At 34.6% G+C, this 15459-nt stretch overlaps 1 protein-coding gene and 4 non-coding genes across 6 annotated transcripts in view; 3 read left to right on the top strand and 2 right to left on the bottom strand.

The window, feature by feature from the left end:
- Positions 1-2602: 2602 nt before the first annotated feature.
- On the bottom strand, positions 2603-2675 carry TRNAF-GAA (transfer RNA phenylalanine (anticodon GAA)). Its single transcript has one exon. It is a non-coding gene; the product is annotated as a tRNA-Phe (tRNA).
- A 251-nt stretch (positions 2676-2926) lies between these two features.
- Positions 2927-2999, top strand: TRNAF-GAA (transfer RNA phenylalanine (anticodon GAA)). Its single transcript has one exon. It is a non-coding gene; the product is annotated as a tRNA-Phe (tRNA).
- Positions 3000-3407: 408 nt separating this feature from the next.
- On the bottom strand, positions 3408-3479 carry TRNAE-CUC (transfer RNA glutamic acid (anticodon CUC)). The gene has a single exon. It is a non-coding gene; the product is annotated as a tRNA-Glu (tRNA).
- Positions 3480-9087: 5608 nt separating this feature from the next.
- On the top strand, positions 9088-9158 carry TRNAG-CCC (transfer RNA glycine (anticodon CCC)). Its single transcript has one exon. It is a non-coding gene; the product is annotated as a tRNA-Gly (tRNA).
- A 3672-nt stretch (positions 9159-12830) lies between these two features.
- The window catches only part of LOC106117170 (GTP-binding protein RHO1), a 41787-nt gene continuing 39158 nt past the window's right edge, over positions 12831-15459 (top strand). The window contains exon 1 of one of the 2 annotated variants that reach the window (XM_013311307.1): positions 12831-13085. The gene's annotated coding sequence lies outside the window, so the exon portion shown is untranslated. The remainder of the gene's footprint in view (positions 13086-15459) is intronic. The other variant, XM_013311306.1, reaches the window with a different exon arrangement.

Raw genomic sequence — 15459 nt, 5'->3', positions numbered from 1 at the left:
TACATCACAAGATGCAAAATTCTTTAACATTTTTTGATATGGTTGCGGTTTTTCAAGTCGCTCATAGATTGAGAATTCTATTGCTATGAAATTAAATACAGCCGTGTCTTGTTCCTCCTTCAACATATAAAAATATACGATTCCAAGGTCTTTCGGCTCGATATTACTAACAGAGCTCGTTTGTATGTTAAATAATAAATTGTTGAAAGGGCTTGAATAATAAAATATTATGCCTCATTGCCTGAATGTAATATTAGTAGAATTAAATAAATAGAACATAACAGTAGGTACTACATTACGTCTACTGGCCGCGCGTGTCCCGGCGCCACAGCGCGGGTTTACCACCGCGTTGAGCCGCGCCCTTGTTCACACCACGTTCATATTGTTGCACAACAATGAACATACTGATATTTTCTACTTAATCAGCTGAAGAGTTTTTATAGCGAGGTACCGGTCTTTAGACGTGTTTTATGCCATTTAAGATTTTTAGATATTTTAAAAATGACTAATGTTTAGATTTCCCAGTGTCATTTTACTTAAATGCAATAATTTGTGGTCTACATCATAAAAAAGTGTTTTAGTAATAGGTATGGAGAGAAACAGCGAATTTATATCGTTACAATGAAAGAAAATGTGTGTGAATTGGTGGGAAGAAACGCGTCAATGTTGGCATTATTTCCAAATATATTGTATCCCGTATCCAATTTACTGAGCAGCAAATTCGGGGAACATTTGCAAGTGATACGAGCGATAAGTAACACAGAGGAAGGCGATCAGAAGCCACTTGTTGAGGTGGGAGGTTGACGCGTCGCGTTGCGTCGTGTCGCGCCGAGCTGCGGAGACATTCGCTCGCGTTACAACATTACATATCTACATTATTAAAGATTATCTATGATTATATCTTCTTTATTTATTTTGTTTGTAATTTCATGTTTTTTCACTACTTCTTTGTATTAATATATAAGGTTTTTGTCATAAATTTTCTTTATACCTATCATTGTTTTTAGTGTTTAATCGCTCATTTTCGTAAAATTTTGTGCAAACTTCATTGTTTCAATGTAGTTAAAAGTTTTTTGCTTTCGCCGCAGCTCGGTCATGTTATTGATTTCGTCTGCTTGGAATAGATAAAGTTTATCGGCAGCTAATGGCCCGTACTTTTTGCAATGAGTGTTTGACCGTAAAATAACGTTAAAGCTTCTTTTCACGGCAAATTAACTTTCGTGATACGATCACTATTTATGAGGCTAAGGAACTTTACAACAGAACCACATTGAAATCACGATGTCCTATATATATTATTTATCAATTGAGGATTTAAGTTTTCTTCAAAAACGTATTTTAGAATTTATCTATATACGTATAATATTTTTTTCTAGTCGTCCTACTACTTTTACATATGTTGGCTTAAATATGTAGGACGTGCCACCGATGTTTTGCCAATTTGCATACAAAGTGGGGTAGAACGACTTTCTGACTCGCTACGCAGGCTTTTAGTTTGTCAGAAATTCGATGCCATTTTTTCCAACGTGACTTATTAAGGATAATTATATATACGTTTCTCACATGTAGGACAATATGACGGTACCGAAATTTCAATCGTTAGTAACTTAGTAGTATAATTGTAGATTATCCTCGCGAGTAAAAGGCGATGAAAACGAAAAAGCTACGTGATGTTTTAGTATGGGGTAAATAGATAACAATAGCCAATGAAATGTTCGTAAGTAGAATACAATGATTTGTGCGCATCTGATATAGTTTTAATAAAGGTTACTCCGTATGTTCCCAGGCTGCTATTGTTCTTGTATTAGCGCACTTACATTGCGTAACACTTCACATCGCCGCGCCTCAACTGCAATAAAACTTACTGATCTCTACTTAATGTGCCAAAAGATAACGTATTGATGTAACGTGCTAATGTTGAGGTACTTCGTCAGATATATATAACTTGAATCTAGGTAGATATCACTAGATGGAATTCCCTGTTTTTAAGATTGGTTTACATATCAATGACCAAACTAATTAATTTTCAGCGCTATTTTTTTGTGTGAGCAGTAATTTTTAACAGAGAATTTATTGTTATCGTAAACCTAAATCATCTTCTCTGTAAAACCCATTAGCTCGCTTCACAACACCGCAGCTATATTTTAGCGTTAGTAATTACGAGATCATACAACCAGGAAGTATCATATAATTATGTTCAAACAGCTATAACAGCAGCAAAGCTGCGCAAACATGCTTAGATTTGACTAAAGTTAACTTATTTATGCTTAATATAGATATGACTAGGGATCACAAAGGTGCAAAATATCAAAGGAAAGTATAACGATTAAATTGTTGTCAGTGTAAAAAGTAGCATTTTTCAGTTAAGCTGTCGCAGCAATAGAAATACTAACGAGATCCCGCGGGAGTGGCCGGAGCGCCGGGAGCGCCGCGATGCCGAGCAGTTCAGTTTTTAATTTCTGCAACGAGCAAAATATAATATTAAATCATTTACGATGAACTCGTGTTAATTTAATTAATGTTTACTGAATAAATAATATATTAACAGTTGATACTTAGACATACAAAATAGAAACATTTTGTTATCTGTTCCAAGAATCAGTGCCGAAACCCGGGATCGAACCAGGGACCTTTAGATCTTCAGTCTAACGCTCTCCCAACTGAGCTATTTCGGCTGTGATCAACGTACGACTCTACAGAACCTTTTGTGATATGGTGCTTAATAAGATGATGAAATTCTAATGAAATGATGAAATGATAATTTGCTTTCGCTATTTATTTATTATACTAGTTGGTACGCGCGACTGCTTCCGTGCAGAATTAAAACAAGTCAATTAGTAGCCTATTTGTACTTCCAGACTATATTTTATTTACTAGCTCCTTTTAGCTATTTATTATTATTTAAACATTCGCATTGCATGATGCAGCCGAAATAGCTCAGTTGGGAGAGCGTTAGACTGAAGATCTAAAGGTCCCTGGTTCGATCCCGGGTTTCGGCAATATAGTGTATTTTTTTTTAATTTAATGTTTACGATTATGTTCTTCCTATGTAAACGTATAATATAAACCATGGACCAAGAATCTGATTTATTTAAAATTAATTGTATTGAATACGGGCAAAGAAATGTGTAAAATTAGTTATTTTTGTTTTCATAATGATTATTCAATTTATATAACATGAGTTTCACAGAGAACGCTGAGAAAATATTGTTTACACGAACATATTCACAAAAGGAAAAATTGTATCGAAGGTTCAATAATCCCTCACGTCTTCAATTTTGTCCCCATTCGTTCAGTTGCCATGGCGACGACCTCGTTGACGACTTCCCTTAATATATCTCAATTTCTAGTGAAAAAACTGAATAACTGATACAAAATTTTACAAATGAAGAATACTAAAAGAAGTCTTCCTGTACCGGGAATCGAACCCGAGCCTCCTGGGTGAGAGCCAGGTATCCTAGCCACTAGACCATACGGGATACAGAACTTTATTATGAACAAAGCTTTATTTATTGGCTACTTTAGAATCACTCATAATGTAATCATGTTGCGCTCTGGCAGCCTGACTCGGGAATCGTTTTTTTGTTTATTTTCTTATTGACAATGTTCACTAGGCATTTCCATTATCTCGGTAACATTTTAAGAGAACAACACGGAAAAGCCTTTCTTGTTGACTAGATGATATCACAGCAAGTGAACATTAAACTATATATTCTGGAGTTTATGTAAAATATGTAGGGATTTCTTTCAAACATTTTCCGTCGAAAAGTAATTACCAGACGCAGCTGTCGCTTTGATAAAATTACATTTTATTGTGAATTTGGTCGCGAGGCTGGAGGTTGGATGCTGGAGGCCGGGAGCCCGCGACGATGTTTTATAATGAGGGCCGTCCCGCGGGACCTCGGCCCCAATAATAAGGAGCTTACAACTTGAACCCGAAAATTATTATTTCCACCGACTTTAATATTTATATTTAAACATATACTCGTACAATGTTGCATTTGTTACGGATCGCGCTTATTTCCAAATTAGGACCCGGAGTTCATTTCTAAAATGACTTTTAATTTTCGCCTTATTTGTTTAGCTCTGAGTTCGCATTTTTTTATTAAAAATATTATGTATTGTATTTATTTTTGTTAATAATAACTACTTTTGTACTTTATACTTACTACTAATACTAGAGGATTCCCAAACAAATCACATTAAGCTATACACATACAGAAAGAATCATATCCAAAATATTCTAAGTCATGTTGAGGAAATTCACAATTCATTTTTGTACAAGATTATAATAAGAGGTTAATATTTTCAACGGCCTTATAATGCGCGTGCCGCTGCAATACATCTCCCTAAATGACGTAATACTTTCGTTTTATTGAGGATTAAGGTGGATAAATTATTTGGCCAGTAATAAATTTTAATGGGACCCGAGAATAAATTACACCTTTTCTTTATCGACCTCGACTACCTTAGAACTTTAGAAATTAATTTTAAATTCTATAGATATTTCAAGAAGACAACATTTACTATGTGAAAAGATTTAATCTGATATTATATAAAATGGAACACAGAAAAACAAGAAAAAATAATGTTCATGGTGTCTCAATGGCTGGAAGTATTTTGCGTCGAAAACAGACGCCATTTCCTTAGCAAAATGGCCGCCGGAACGGACACTTTTAGCTTTGATTGCAACTTGTTTTAATGTTTTTGTCGCTTTAAAATTGCGCATTTCATGGCTTTTATATGTAAGTAAAGGCTTTTATTGTAAACTTTTGTAGTCTTGGACTACTAAAAACATAACCAGACACCGTAACAAAGTACTGAAAGTCTAACATTTTTCTAACCTAAGCCAGACTGTTTGCCTGGTAAATGATCATTTATTTTATTAAATCTTTTATACCACTAATGTAATAAATAACAAACATCAGAACAGAGTTGACGAGAGAGCGTGCGCTGGCCCGAGCCCGTCGCGGACGAAAAACAATTTTTTAGAAAGCTGTTAGTGCCGACCATTTGTTTCAGTCTGTCCGCTTTACTGACTCATTCTATTTTTACGCGTATTGCTCTCATTGTCCTCTGTATATGTTACCCAGTAATGAAATAACAGGACATCATCAATCACAACGTTCTATTTAAATAAATTAAAAATACACGAAAATTATTCCCATTCTAACATAATAAAACTCAGTAAGAGAGGCTTTATATTATATCGCTATGAATATTATGTACCGATTTACATTTAGGTAGACATAAAATTCACTTGATATTTAATATGGAGGCTCGCAACAATAAATTGAGCTTATTATTCACGGCCTTTTGTCCTCGCGATATTAAAATCCTGGAATGTTGGAAAGTAACATAAGGGATTTTTATTTATTTCATTAAAAACTTGCTACTATTATAGAGTCATCTAAAGCTTATATTTGGCTCCGTCACCACAGCATCCCACCCATTGATATCTTCTTATGCGATACAACCTCTGCGATCGTAATAATAAGTTTAACCCTGATGAAGCCTACTAAAGGATAAAAATGAACAAATAAATAGTCCCAGATAGTTGTTTGGGTAATCACAATCTGACATCCACTGTGTAAGTTTCGCAAAAGTAATTATTTTAGGTAGAATACAACTCCATAAAGGAAACGGAAAATTATGAACAGGGGGCGCGGCGTAAGTCAAGACAATAAGAGGTGTAGGTGAAAAAAGGAAAGTATAGTGATGAGCTTTGTAAGAGCGAGCGCATGCAAGTGACGTGCACATGATAGATGATAGTTATTAATTACTCGGACACTAAGCCTCTCGTATTTGTGATATATTGCTTTAGCGTACAGCCTCCGCTCCGCCTCCGCCCCACGTCATCCGCGACAGACATAACTTGTAGCACAACAGGTTACTTACCAATAACGTGCTTACAACTACATTTTTGTTGCAAGTCCCTTATTGCTTTTATAAATCGAAAATGATGTGGCAAAAACTAAGATCGTTCGATTTAAAAACTTTTCTGGAATTAGAAAGTATTTAACGAAAATTAAAAAAGAAATAAGCAGTGATCAATGACCGTGTACGTATACGCAAGATAAAATAATAACTTGAAAATGCAAGTAAGTACTTATCCTGCAAGGAATTAAGTTTGAATGCAAAGTAAAGTAGACCAAAGACGAAGTTGCATAGTTAGAGTTACGGAAACTTCTGAATGTCTACGAATAGCGAATATTTTAAATTATATACGTTCAAAACAACAATAAGTCTCTGCGCTTTGTTATTCCCCGCGTCTTATACACATCACAAACTTCATTTTGTTTTGCTAACATCATAATCGTATTTGAATGTTGTATATAAATTTGTACTCACGTCATAAAAATGCTTAATTTAATAAGATAGGCACTAGGCACGCGTAGCGGCTACGTAGCACGTAGGTTACGGTTAAATGCAACTCTGTCATCTCTATCGAATTTTATTCAGAGTAATCTAAAGTAATTTACTTCTATTTCATATTTCTCACTTATATTTCTTAATGTGTTTATTATTGCTCTTCTCGTGTTCTATTTTTTTATCAATAACGTGGAATTCTTATTTTGGCTAAATAATTTTCATCGCTAACTTATTTCTTAAAAAACACATTGGCAAAAATAATTTCGTACTGCACGAGAAATTAAATTGCGTATTGTAGGTAAAAGCGTGCTATCTGCAGGAAACGACGGCCGCGACTACAAATGCCTTCCTGACATTCAGACTTATCCGCATGTACTGTTCCTTATGATGTGTCCACATCTTTCTCTAAATCTTATTTGTTTATACTTTTAATGTAAGAATAATTAACTGAATATGTATATTGATAAATTGTCAGCAATTATTAAGTAAAGGTAATGCTGTTAGTGCGCTTCTTTATTTTTAACTAGACATATGTCTACATCCCTCATCATATTTATCTGATCTCGTAACCTGTCACAGTTGGTGCCCAAACTTTTACATAAATAACAATAACAACCGCACTCACACACACAGTGAGAGGCGGGTCACGGAGTTTGCATCAAATTTATACCAAAAATAAATCGAGTTCTGATTAAAATGACTGAGGCGAGACAAAGCGCTCGCACAATATTACATCCGCTCTGTATCAATTAAAATACATAATACACGTCATATACATTACATCAAACTGTTATAAAATGTGGATTTTAAACAGCGTTATATTATTCAAACAGATACCTATAGTAATTATTTTTACATAAATGATATTTTACTTAATGCAAATAATAAAGATTTCAAACATTTGTGTTTCCAAAAGTTCAATTTCAAAGAATTATTGAATGAAAACTTGTCAATTCTGATCCGGATATAAAGTTTAAGTTCCGGGAGTGCGGGGCGCGGGGCGCGGGGCGCGCGGCGCGGGGGGGGGGCCGTGATTACAGCTGTCTTTACTTTGCATTGCGATAAAACTTTAAATGCACACTGTTTTAAATAATAACATGTAACTATTGTCATGTTTCCTCTTTTGATAAGAAATATTTTATAGTTTTGAACACCTCGTAGATTAGATGTGTCGCGAAATCAAACTTACTTAAACTAACTTTTTTAAAGGAAAAATGCTTCATCTTTTTGCTTGCTCTTTCTTTCTGGATAACATTGTACAGTATTCGTATAAAAAGTATAATTACTTGTATGAATGCGATGTTTCCTTTGACGAAAGCAACTGGAATGTGTAGAGCTCTTTGCTACGAGCACCTAATTATTCTGCGAAACTGCACTTCTACGGCTTGTTTACAATTATTAGAATTATTTAAAATTTTCATTATTTTCTCAATAAATATATCTCAAAAATAATAAAATGTCCGGTTGGCTGGTATGTATGTATGTATGTATGTATGCGCGTTGTAATTTGTGAATAATATAAGTACTCGACCACTTGGCATTTTTGTCAGGCACTATTCATTTTTATTGGAATACTTATCAAACCTTCTTTAATATGATGCGAGGGTCAACATGGCCGCATGTTGTCACGTCCCAAACAGCACAAAACGTGACGCCTAACTACGAGCTGTATTGTCCTGTCCACTCAAATAATAAACATCTCTTAGGCATTTTACAACAGACTGCTTTGTTCTTGTATCAAATTGTATATATTTGATTATTCCTAACTGATGTAAAGTATTCTAAAACCATGTACCTACCTACTGGATCACAACATAATATTAATGAAGTATTTCAACAAACATTAGGTTAATTATGGAAATAATTTCAGTGATGCTGCGTGCCGTTTGTGACACATTTTAGTGTAGCAGATGAAAGCGCAACACATCGATACATCACACCATCTGACGGAACTTTGATGCAACACATTTATAATTGTAATTTATTGTCTATATACATCGAGCGACTGTTACATTGTTACATTTAAAACATACACGTAATTAACTTTCATATTTAATGGAAATAAATGATACAGAAATCTAGTAGTACCCTAACATCATTATTTCTGACGCGTTGATGAGCTCACATGATCACCCACTTTACAAAATCAAAGCTCATCACAAGACTGAAAATAAAAACCTTTAAACTTATGAAAAAATAAGTTATTACTTTTGTGTGGGTCTCAAACTAGTTGAAATATTAAAACATCTTTTAAACGTTCTTTTCAAAGGGATCTGTCATAAATCTTAAAATGTTTCATTTCAACTTAATTGAATGAATAATTACTTTAAATATATTTTAGATGTTTGTATAAAGTTGGAAGAGTTTTACTGGAAATTGTATTTAATCTGACAAGAGAGAGAGGGATTCATTAAGATTGTCAGAAATCATTATTAAATGCTTTGATAAAATTATTTCAATTAGATTTATGTCTCACAATGTAGATCCCTTTGTCTCTGAACTTGTTAATTTTCATGTAGCAGTTTTTAATTACAAGTTTTCTTATTCAAACAGTCGGTCACCTTGTATTGTTTAAAAACAATCTCAAATGTAACTTAGTTTAATTAACTTATTAGTAAATTATTGGTACATTTATACTATTCCGTTAAAATTAGGATGCAATAGTTTTTGCTTGATTAAGTAACATTCAAGTACAAATTAAAGTTGCACACGCAAGCACTGCTGGTGTAGTGGTATCATGCAAGATTCCCATTCTTGCGACCCGGGTTCGATTCCCGGGCAGTGCAATGATATTTCTTTTCTAAAAAAAAGTCCTACTTATATTTTTTTTTCAACTTTTTGTGTGTTAAATAGTGTTTAAATATCTGATATGCCACTAGACCAAATTTTGGATTTATTTACATACTGTTGCAAATAATAATAGTAAAAATGTTTATGTATTATACATAATCTAAATGTTAACTTTAGCTGCCTTTTCATTTCTAGTACATGTAATAAAAGGAAACCTTTTACATTATAGCTTCAAGCACCCAATTTATTTGGAGAAAGATTTTCTGCTACGTTCTCTACGACTTGAACTGTGACGGCAAATTTATGGCGGAACGTTTTAAGACATTAGCTAATCTTTATATAAACTACAGCTCGAAAGAAAACTTTCTCATAAAATGTATTCAGTAAAATAGGCGGAAAAAAATAAAACAACTTTGGCATGTTGAAGCGCAAGGGAGCCACTTTAAATAGCCTTTTATTTGTTTCATACAAAGTTTGAAGGAATACTTTTAAGTAGTCCCTCAGATGAATCTCATTTGCAACATGTTACACAACAACAATAACCATTACTCAATAACTTTAATGCGATGAAAATCCAACTTTTTAATATAATATTACGCAATTTATATGACAGATCAAAAATGTCCTGAAGAAATTAGGTACAATAATAAATTTTACAATATTAAATAACAACTGAATAATAAAATCATGAAGTTGTCTATGTATGTGTATATGTATTATACAATATTTTATTGCACACAATTATATTTTATATATCCCAATAACAAGCAGCTGTTACTTGTTGAATGTATGAACAAGTTCTAATTCCAAAGTGAATCCCTTTAAAGAAAATTAATTATATAGTTGTAGAAAACGGATCAATTTCTAAACTAAAGTGAATCATTGAATTCGGTATCGATAATGTTTCAAAGGGCGTCTAATCTAAAGTTGTATTGCCGAGGTGTGGTGGTGGTGGGAGGGGGGGAGGAGGGAGGTGTATCTGCCTGTGAAACTTAAGCCCCTTGTTAAAGTTGAGTGTTCTATCAATTCGGGTCCGGCCAGCGAGCTGTGACGTTCACAAGGAAACAGTTGTATCGCTTTTGAACTAAGCTACGCTGTGGTCAGTCTTACGTGATGAATTTTGCTGGTGGAGAATTTTCAGTGCCGTAGAGTATTCATAACAAATAGTTGATTGCATCGACAAGTAAAAGGCGATTCAATCGAAAGAAACGAGAAATTTACAACAAGGATTGCTTAAATAATAAAGATGAATACAGAAGGCAATATGTTTTATATCATTAACAATATTGCATTTAAGAGGAATTTAATCGCTTCTGTTTTATTTCGTGATTAGTTTAGTTGTAAAAGCGGTCGAAATATAATCCGGATGAAGTAATAGTTCAATAAATAATCTAGAAGTGAGCATGGAGCGCTTTGAGTATAAATAGTAATAAATTTGGTTTTGCAGAAGACATTTTGAACAGTATTAAGGCGGGTCAAAGCAACTCTGCTATAAATTTAAGTTTAAAGCCGTTTCGGCCATTTAAGTCTAGTGGACTTAAAATTTATTAAAGAAAATTTTTATTTACCTCCCCCTCCCCCCCCTGATGTGTTAGTAAAAATAAGGCCATAAAAATATTATTATTATAAGTATTTAATTACATTTACATTGTCACAGATTTTTTTTCTTTTTAGTACTGAAATATTAATGAATGTTTTATAATTTTTGCGTAGATAAGGAGTTCTTGGAATAACTGCTTAGATATACTTCTCAGTGGAAATAATTTATATCGCTTTTATTCCAAAACTCACATCAATGGACGGTTCCCGCGGCGCAGCAAGTTCACAGCGAATGGTTTCGATTCAAAGCAGCAATTCCTTACGTATAAGCTTATAAAACCAAAACATCTTTAGAACATTCCACACAAGAAATAAAAATAGTGAAGTTGAAATTCATTAAAACTGTGAGATGGTTGGGGGGTTGCATCGCGGGGAAGGAGGGCGGGGGGGGGCGGTCGCTTCCTCTTTCATGAGCAAGCGGGACCCGGTTGTTTACCCTCTTTTCAGTCGGAGAACTCTAAACTACTACTGCCTTTTGATATAAGAAATGAATAGTTCGCGAGAGATATTGGATGCGGATAAGTTTCGATGAGCTATTCAAAAGTTTTCGATTTATACGGCAAGGTATCGAGTTGTTATGTAATATATAGCAAAAGGCCGTTTTTTACCCTAATGTTTCTTAATGTTGTTTTTAACTTATTTCTAATCTATGAACTTCCTTATTACCGTCGAGTGTACGTACTTCTCATTGTATTCCCTGTAAAACACCCGCTCGTTTCCTGAACTTAACTCGAGCCGAAATAATATCGCCGAGAAAGTCCTTGTCATGGGACCACTTAAAACATTCCTGTTTACTTTCTAACCGGAGATAGAAAAAACATTCCGTGTGAACCTGCTAACGTTTGTCAAACTAAACAAAAACTTCTTGTCTCGCATAAAAACTACCGAGGGATTCTTTCAAAAGATAAGAGCGGACTATTAACGCGTCTACATGCGGCTCGTCTGTTAGCTGTTGGCTGGGCTCAAGTCCCGGGAGACAAAAACAGGTAGGCAGCTAGCGGACCGACCTGTCTATATGATATAAACAAGTCGAGACATGATTCAAATAACATACAATATATGATATAAACTGTTATTGTAAGCATGTAATTACCTAGGTTATTCAAATCTTTAGAAATAATTAATGAAATTAACCGAGAATGACGCCTGTACCTGAGCGGTGTTTGTTTTTCTAGTTGTAATAATGTCTTAAGTTCTAAGTTGGAGTTATTTATCTAATAAATAGGTTAACTTAGATACCAGGCAATTCTCATGACATGACCGCGTTTTGTGTTTGTTTGTCACTCTTAATTCTCATGTAACTTGTGACGACAATTAACTAATTGTCGTTAGTAATTGTAACAATGGATTAGCGGTCTTTCTGAGAATATTTTTAGCTCAGTAAAGGATTCTTTTTTTAATGCAACTGAAATAAAAAAAATGTTTAATTACAGAGTCTTCAAATAAAATAAAATAATTTTTCATAATTTCATTCCTTTATTGTATCTTAGATGTGACTTTGGTATGAGGTAACCGTTTTGTGTTGCGTGTGTGCAACAACGCGGAACTATTGTAAATATCATAAGTAACTGAGAAATGTCCCGTTTGTTCCGCTATAACTCGCAATCAGCTTTGTGTTGTGATACAATAATAACACAATCAATTTCTCATTCCCACGGGACAGCGCTAGAGTCCTCACATTTTGCTACTCCTCAATATAACTATTTATATGCCGTCTTTATTTAACGACCACTAATTAGTGAGACAAAAACGTGAACCGCATTCCCCTAGATGCACTATTGTTGAAGTCGGCACTTTTATCTCACAACTGAATGTAGGAATTTCACGGTTCAATCATCTTAAACGGCGAAACATCCCATCCCGCTCGCTCTTGTCTGCACCGTCGCCGGCTGTCCCGCTCGCACAGATATCCTAGACGCGGCTTTGATATCGACGCAGCCTTATCACTGGCCGATAGCCGGACAACTATTACCATTATTGCGTGAGCGATAAAGATTTATTTAGTGTGCGTTCTTCTCGTTTGCGTACCTGAATGGCCGTAGCGTAGAATTCGAGAATGAAGCAGCTCGCATTCACCATCACCACTCGCACTCGCACTAGCACTCGCCTCGCTCGAGCGAGTCAGTGTCGTGCCGGAGCTCGAGTAGTGTAGACGTTGTGTTCGAGTGAGCCGCGCGTTAACGGCTGCGTGTTCCGATTTCGGAATATTTCGATGTTAAAATTTCACATTTTGTTTTATCTCGTGCAAGTTATAAATATGTGTTTGTGATTAATATTTGTGGGCGGTTATTTGCCTCTCCTGGTTGTGCGGCGATCACTTCGAGGTTTGTAATATTATTTTAATAATTAGCTGCGAAAGACGGACACGCGTGATTTCCTTTCGCTATGCAATGCAACTTAAACCTGTTTTTCGTCCGGTCCGGCGTGGGAAGGAATTCGGATCGCAATAATGCGAGGAATGCTGTGAGCGTGCGGCGTCCTGCCTCCTGCCGCCTGCCGCCTGCCGCCCGGCGAGACTAGCCCGCGCGCTTGGCTCCGGCCGCTGCCCCGGTCGCACTCGCTGCGCTGGATCTAGGGCTCGCACGACAAAAGCCGGTTGTTGCCGGTCTACTTTCTTTTATGTTCCGTCCACCGATCCGTATTCAGTATTAACCACAGAAGAAATTCCGCTATTCCTTTTCCTAAACGAAATGGAGATACCCTTGTACCTACACAACATCTTGCAGTTATCCAAATAATTTCAACAAAACCTTGCGGCACGATCATGGCTTTTAATCTTCTATAATGTCTTCCTGCTTGTTGTTTTAAATTTTCGAACGTGTTCGTAAGCGCTCTCTTATCTCAACAACAACATTAAATTATGTTCAGCTTAAATTTTACATAAAAATGCATCGTGTTTTGTAAAGTCAGGAGCAATGAAGTTATTGAGGCGTTTCCAGAAGCCGCTCTTCGAATATTATCTCGAATGCCGACACCAAAGTTATATTTCATTGAGGTCATTGAACTAGTTATTAATTAACTTCATTTTGGTGGAATAAGTAATACTCTTAGTAAGGGCATTTTATTAAGTGAATATTTTTGTTAAAACTATCTTTTACTATTGAAGCACGGATTACCGTCCATTTTGGCAATGTTTATTTATAAATCTCTTTATAGATTTGTCATAAAGGTATACCTATTTCCTTATCAGTAAAGCATTGCCGTGTTCTGGTCAAAACATCCTAAACGAAGCCACTCATAATCAATACATGGTGATTCTTTAACCTGTAACCTGTCACCTGTCACGTAGGGTAACACTTATCGTGGTGCTCGCTGACCTCATAGCTGTCACATTAATCTTCCTTACGTGTTTAATCTACCGTACATTGCATATAAGGCACGTTATGAAAAAACTTATGAAGAAATACTTTAATATCTGAGATAAAAATGTATTAATTAATTTGTTAAATAGTACATACTATTGATTTTATATTATTTGTTATTAGGAACATTTAGTAACATCTTAAATTGTTTGAGAACTTGTTTAATGTAAGAAGATATTAACTAACTCTTGTATTAATTAGAAATGATATGTATACACACAGATATAACTTGTTACTTTTGAATAATGAGTTTTCTTGTTTGAATGTTTTGGAATTTGACTGATTTATTGCAAACTGTAAAGTTATTTCTGCAATCACAATTACTATTTTAATATGAAAAATATGTTTATAATAATTTATTTATAGATGTTTAAAAAACTAATTTGTTACGTTGTTTATTTGCATTTTAGTCAAAAAGGGCTTTTAGCTTATTTTGTGTTCGTTCTGTTTAAGCTCGTATGTTTAGCTTTCATCATGAGTCTACATCCTGTATACATTAGTAAAACATCGCTGTAGCAAACCGCCGCTTTCGCTAGATGCGTTTTTTACAGTTCGTTCACATCACAATGTTTATACGATGAATATTTTTGAACTATTTGTTTAGACGTGTATTAGTTGCGCACCGAGACATATCATAAGGAGTTTTGAAATTATAACAGACACTGGTAAAATACTAGCAAGAGCGTTGCTTCAGGCGCTCTCACGAAGATTTTTACCTTGTCATAATTTTTATAATATAAAATTATTAATCAAACTAATTACATTTTTTAATATTTAGATTATGAATGGATATTATATGCATATATATTATTGATTTCTTAATTTTCGAAAAGATGGCGTTAGAAATCAATATTTCTTCAACTTACAATACAAAACAAAAATACATACAGACACGTTTAAAAAAGACTTACTTCTGTTTAAAACTTTTACCACAATGAAAATCTGCTGCTAATTTTAAAATGAATTACTTTAGTTTTAATTTTTAAAATGTATTACGAATTTGGATAACAGTTAAAAATATTTTAAAGTGTAAAAGGTAACGAGTAATAAATAGTAGCATTATTTGTGTTCCGCAGTGTACAGCCGCGCCGCGTGCGGGTAACGAGCAGAGACAGAACACAACGCGTGTCATTTTGCTGTGAAATATATCGCCTCTTCTCTGCTATTACATACAATAAATCCTGACAACACTTTTATAATTTTGTTTAAAATTTTAACGAGTTAAAGCTTTTTAATAATTGCGTACAATTAGATTATAATCCCGCTGCTACACGCTTGGGAAGTTAAATAATAGTGGGCTTCCTAAAATCTGGAATGTAATACTCACGTTCAGTTT

This window comes from Papilio xuthus, unplaced genomic scaffold (assembly GCF_000836235.2).
Source record: "Papilio xuthus unplaced genomic scaffold, Pxut_1.1 DF827680.1, whole genome shotgun sequence".
Taxonomy (NCBI): Eukaryota; Metazoa; Arthropoda; class Insecta; order Lepidoptera; family Papilionidae; genus Papilio; species Papilio xuthus.
This window is presented reverse-complemented; position numbering and strand designations above follow the sequence as displayed.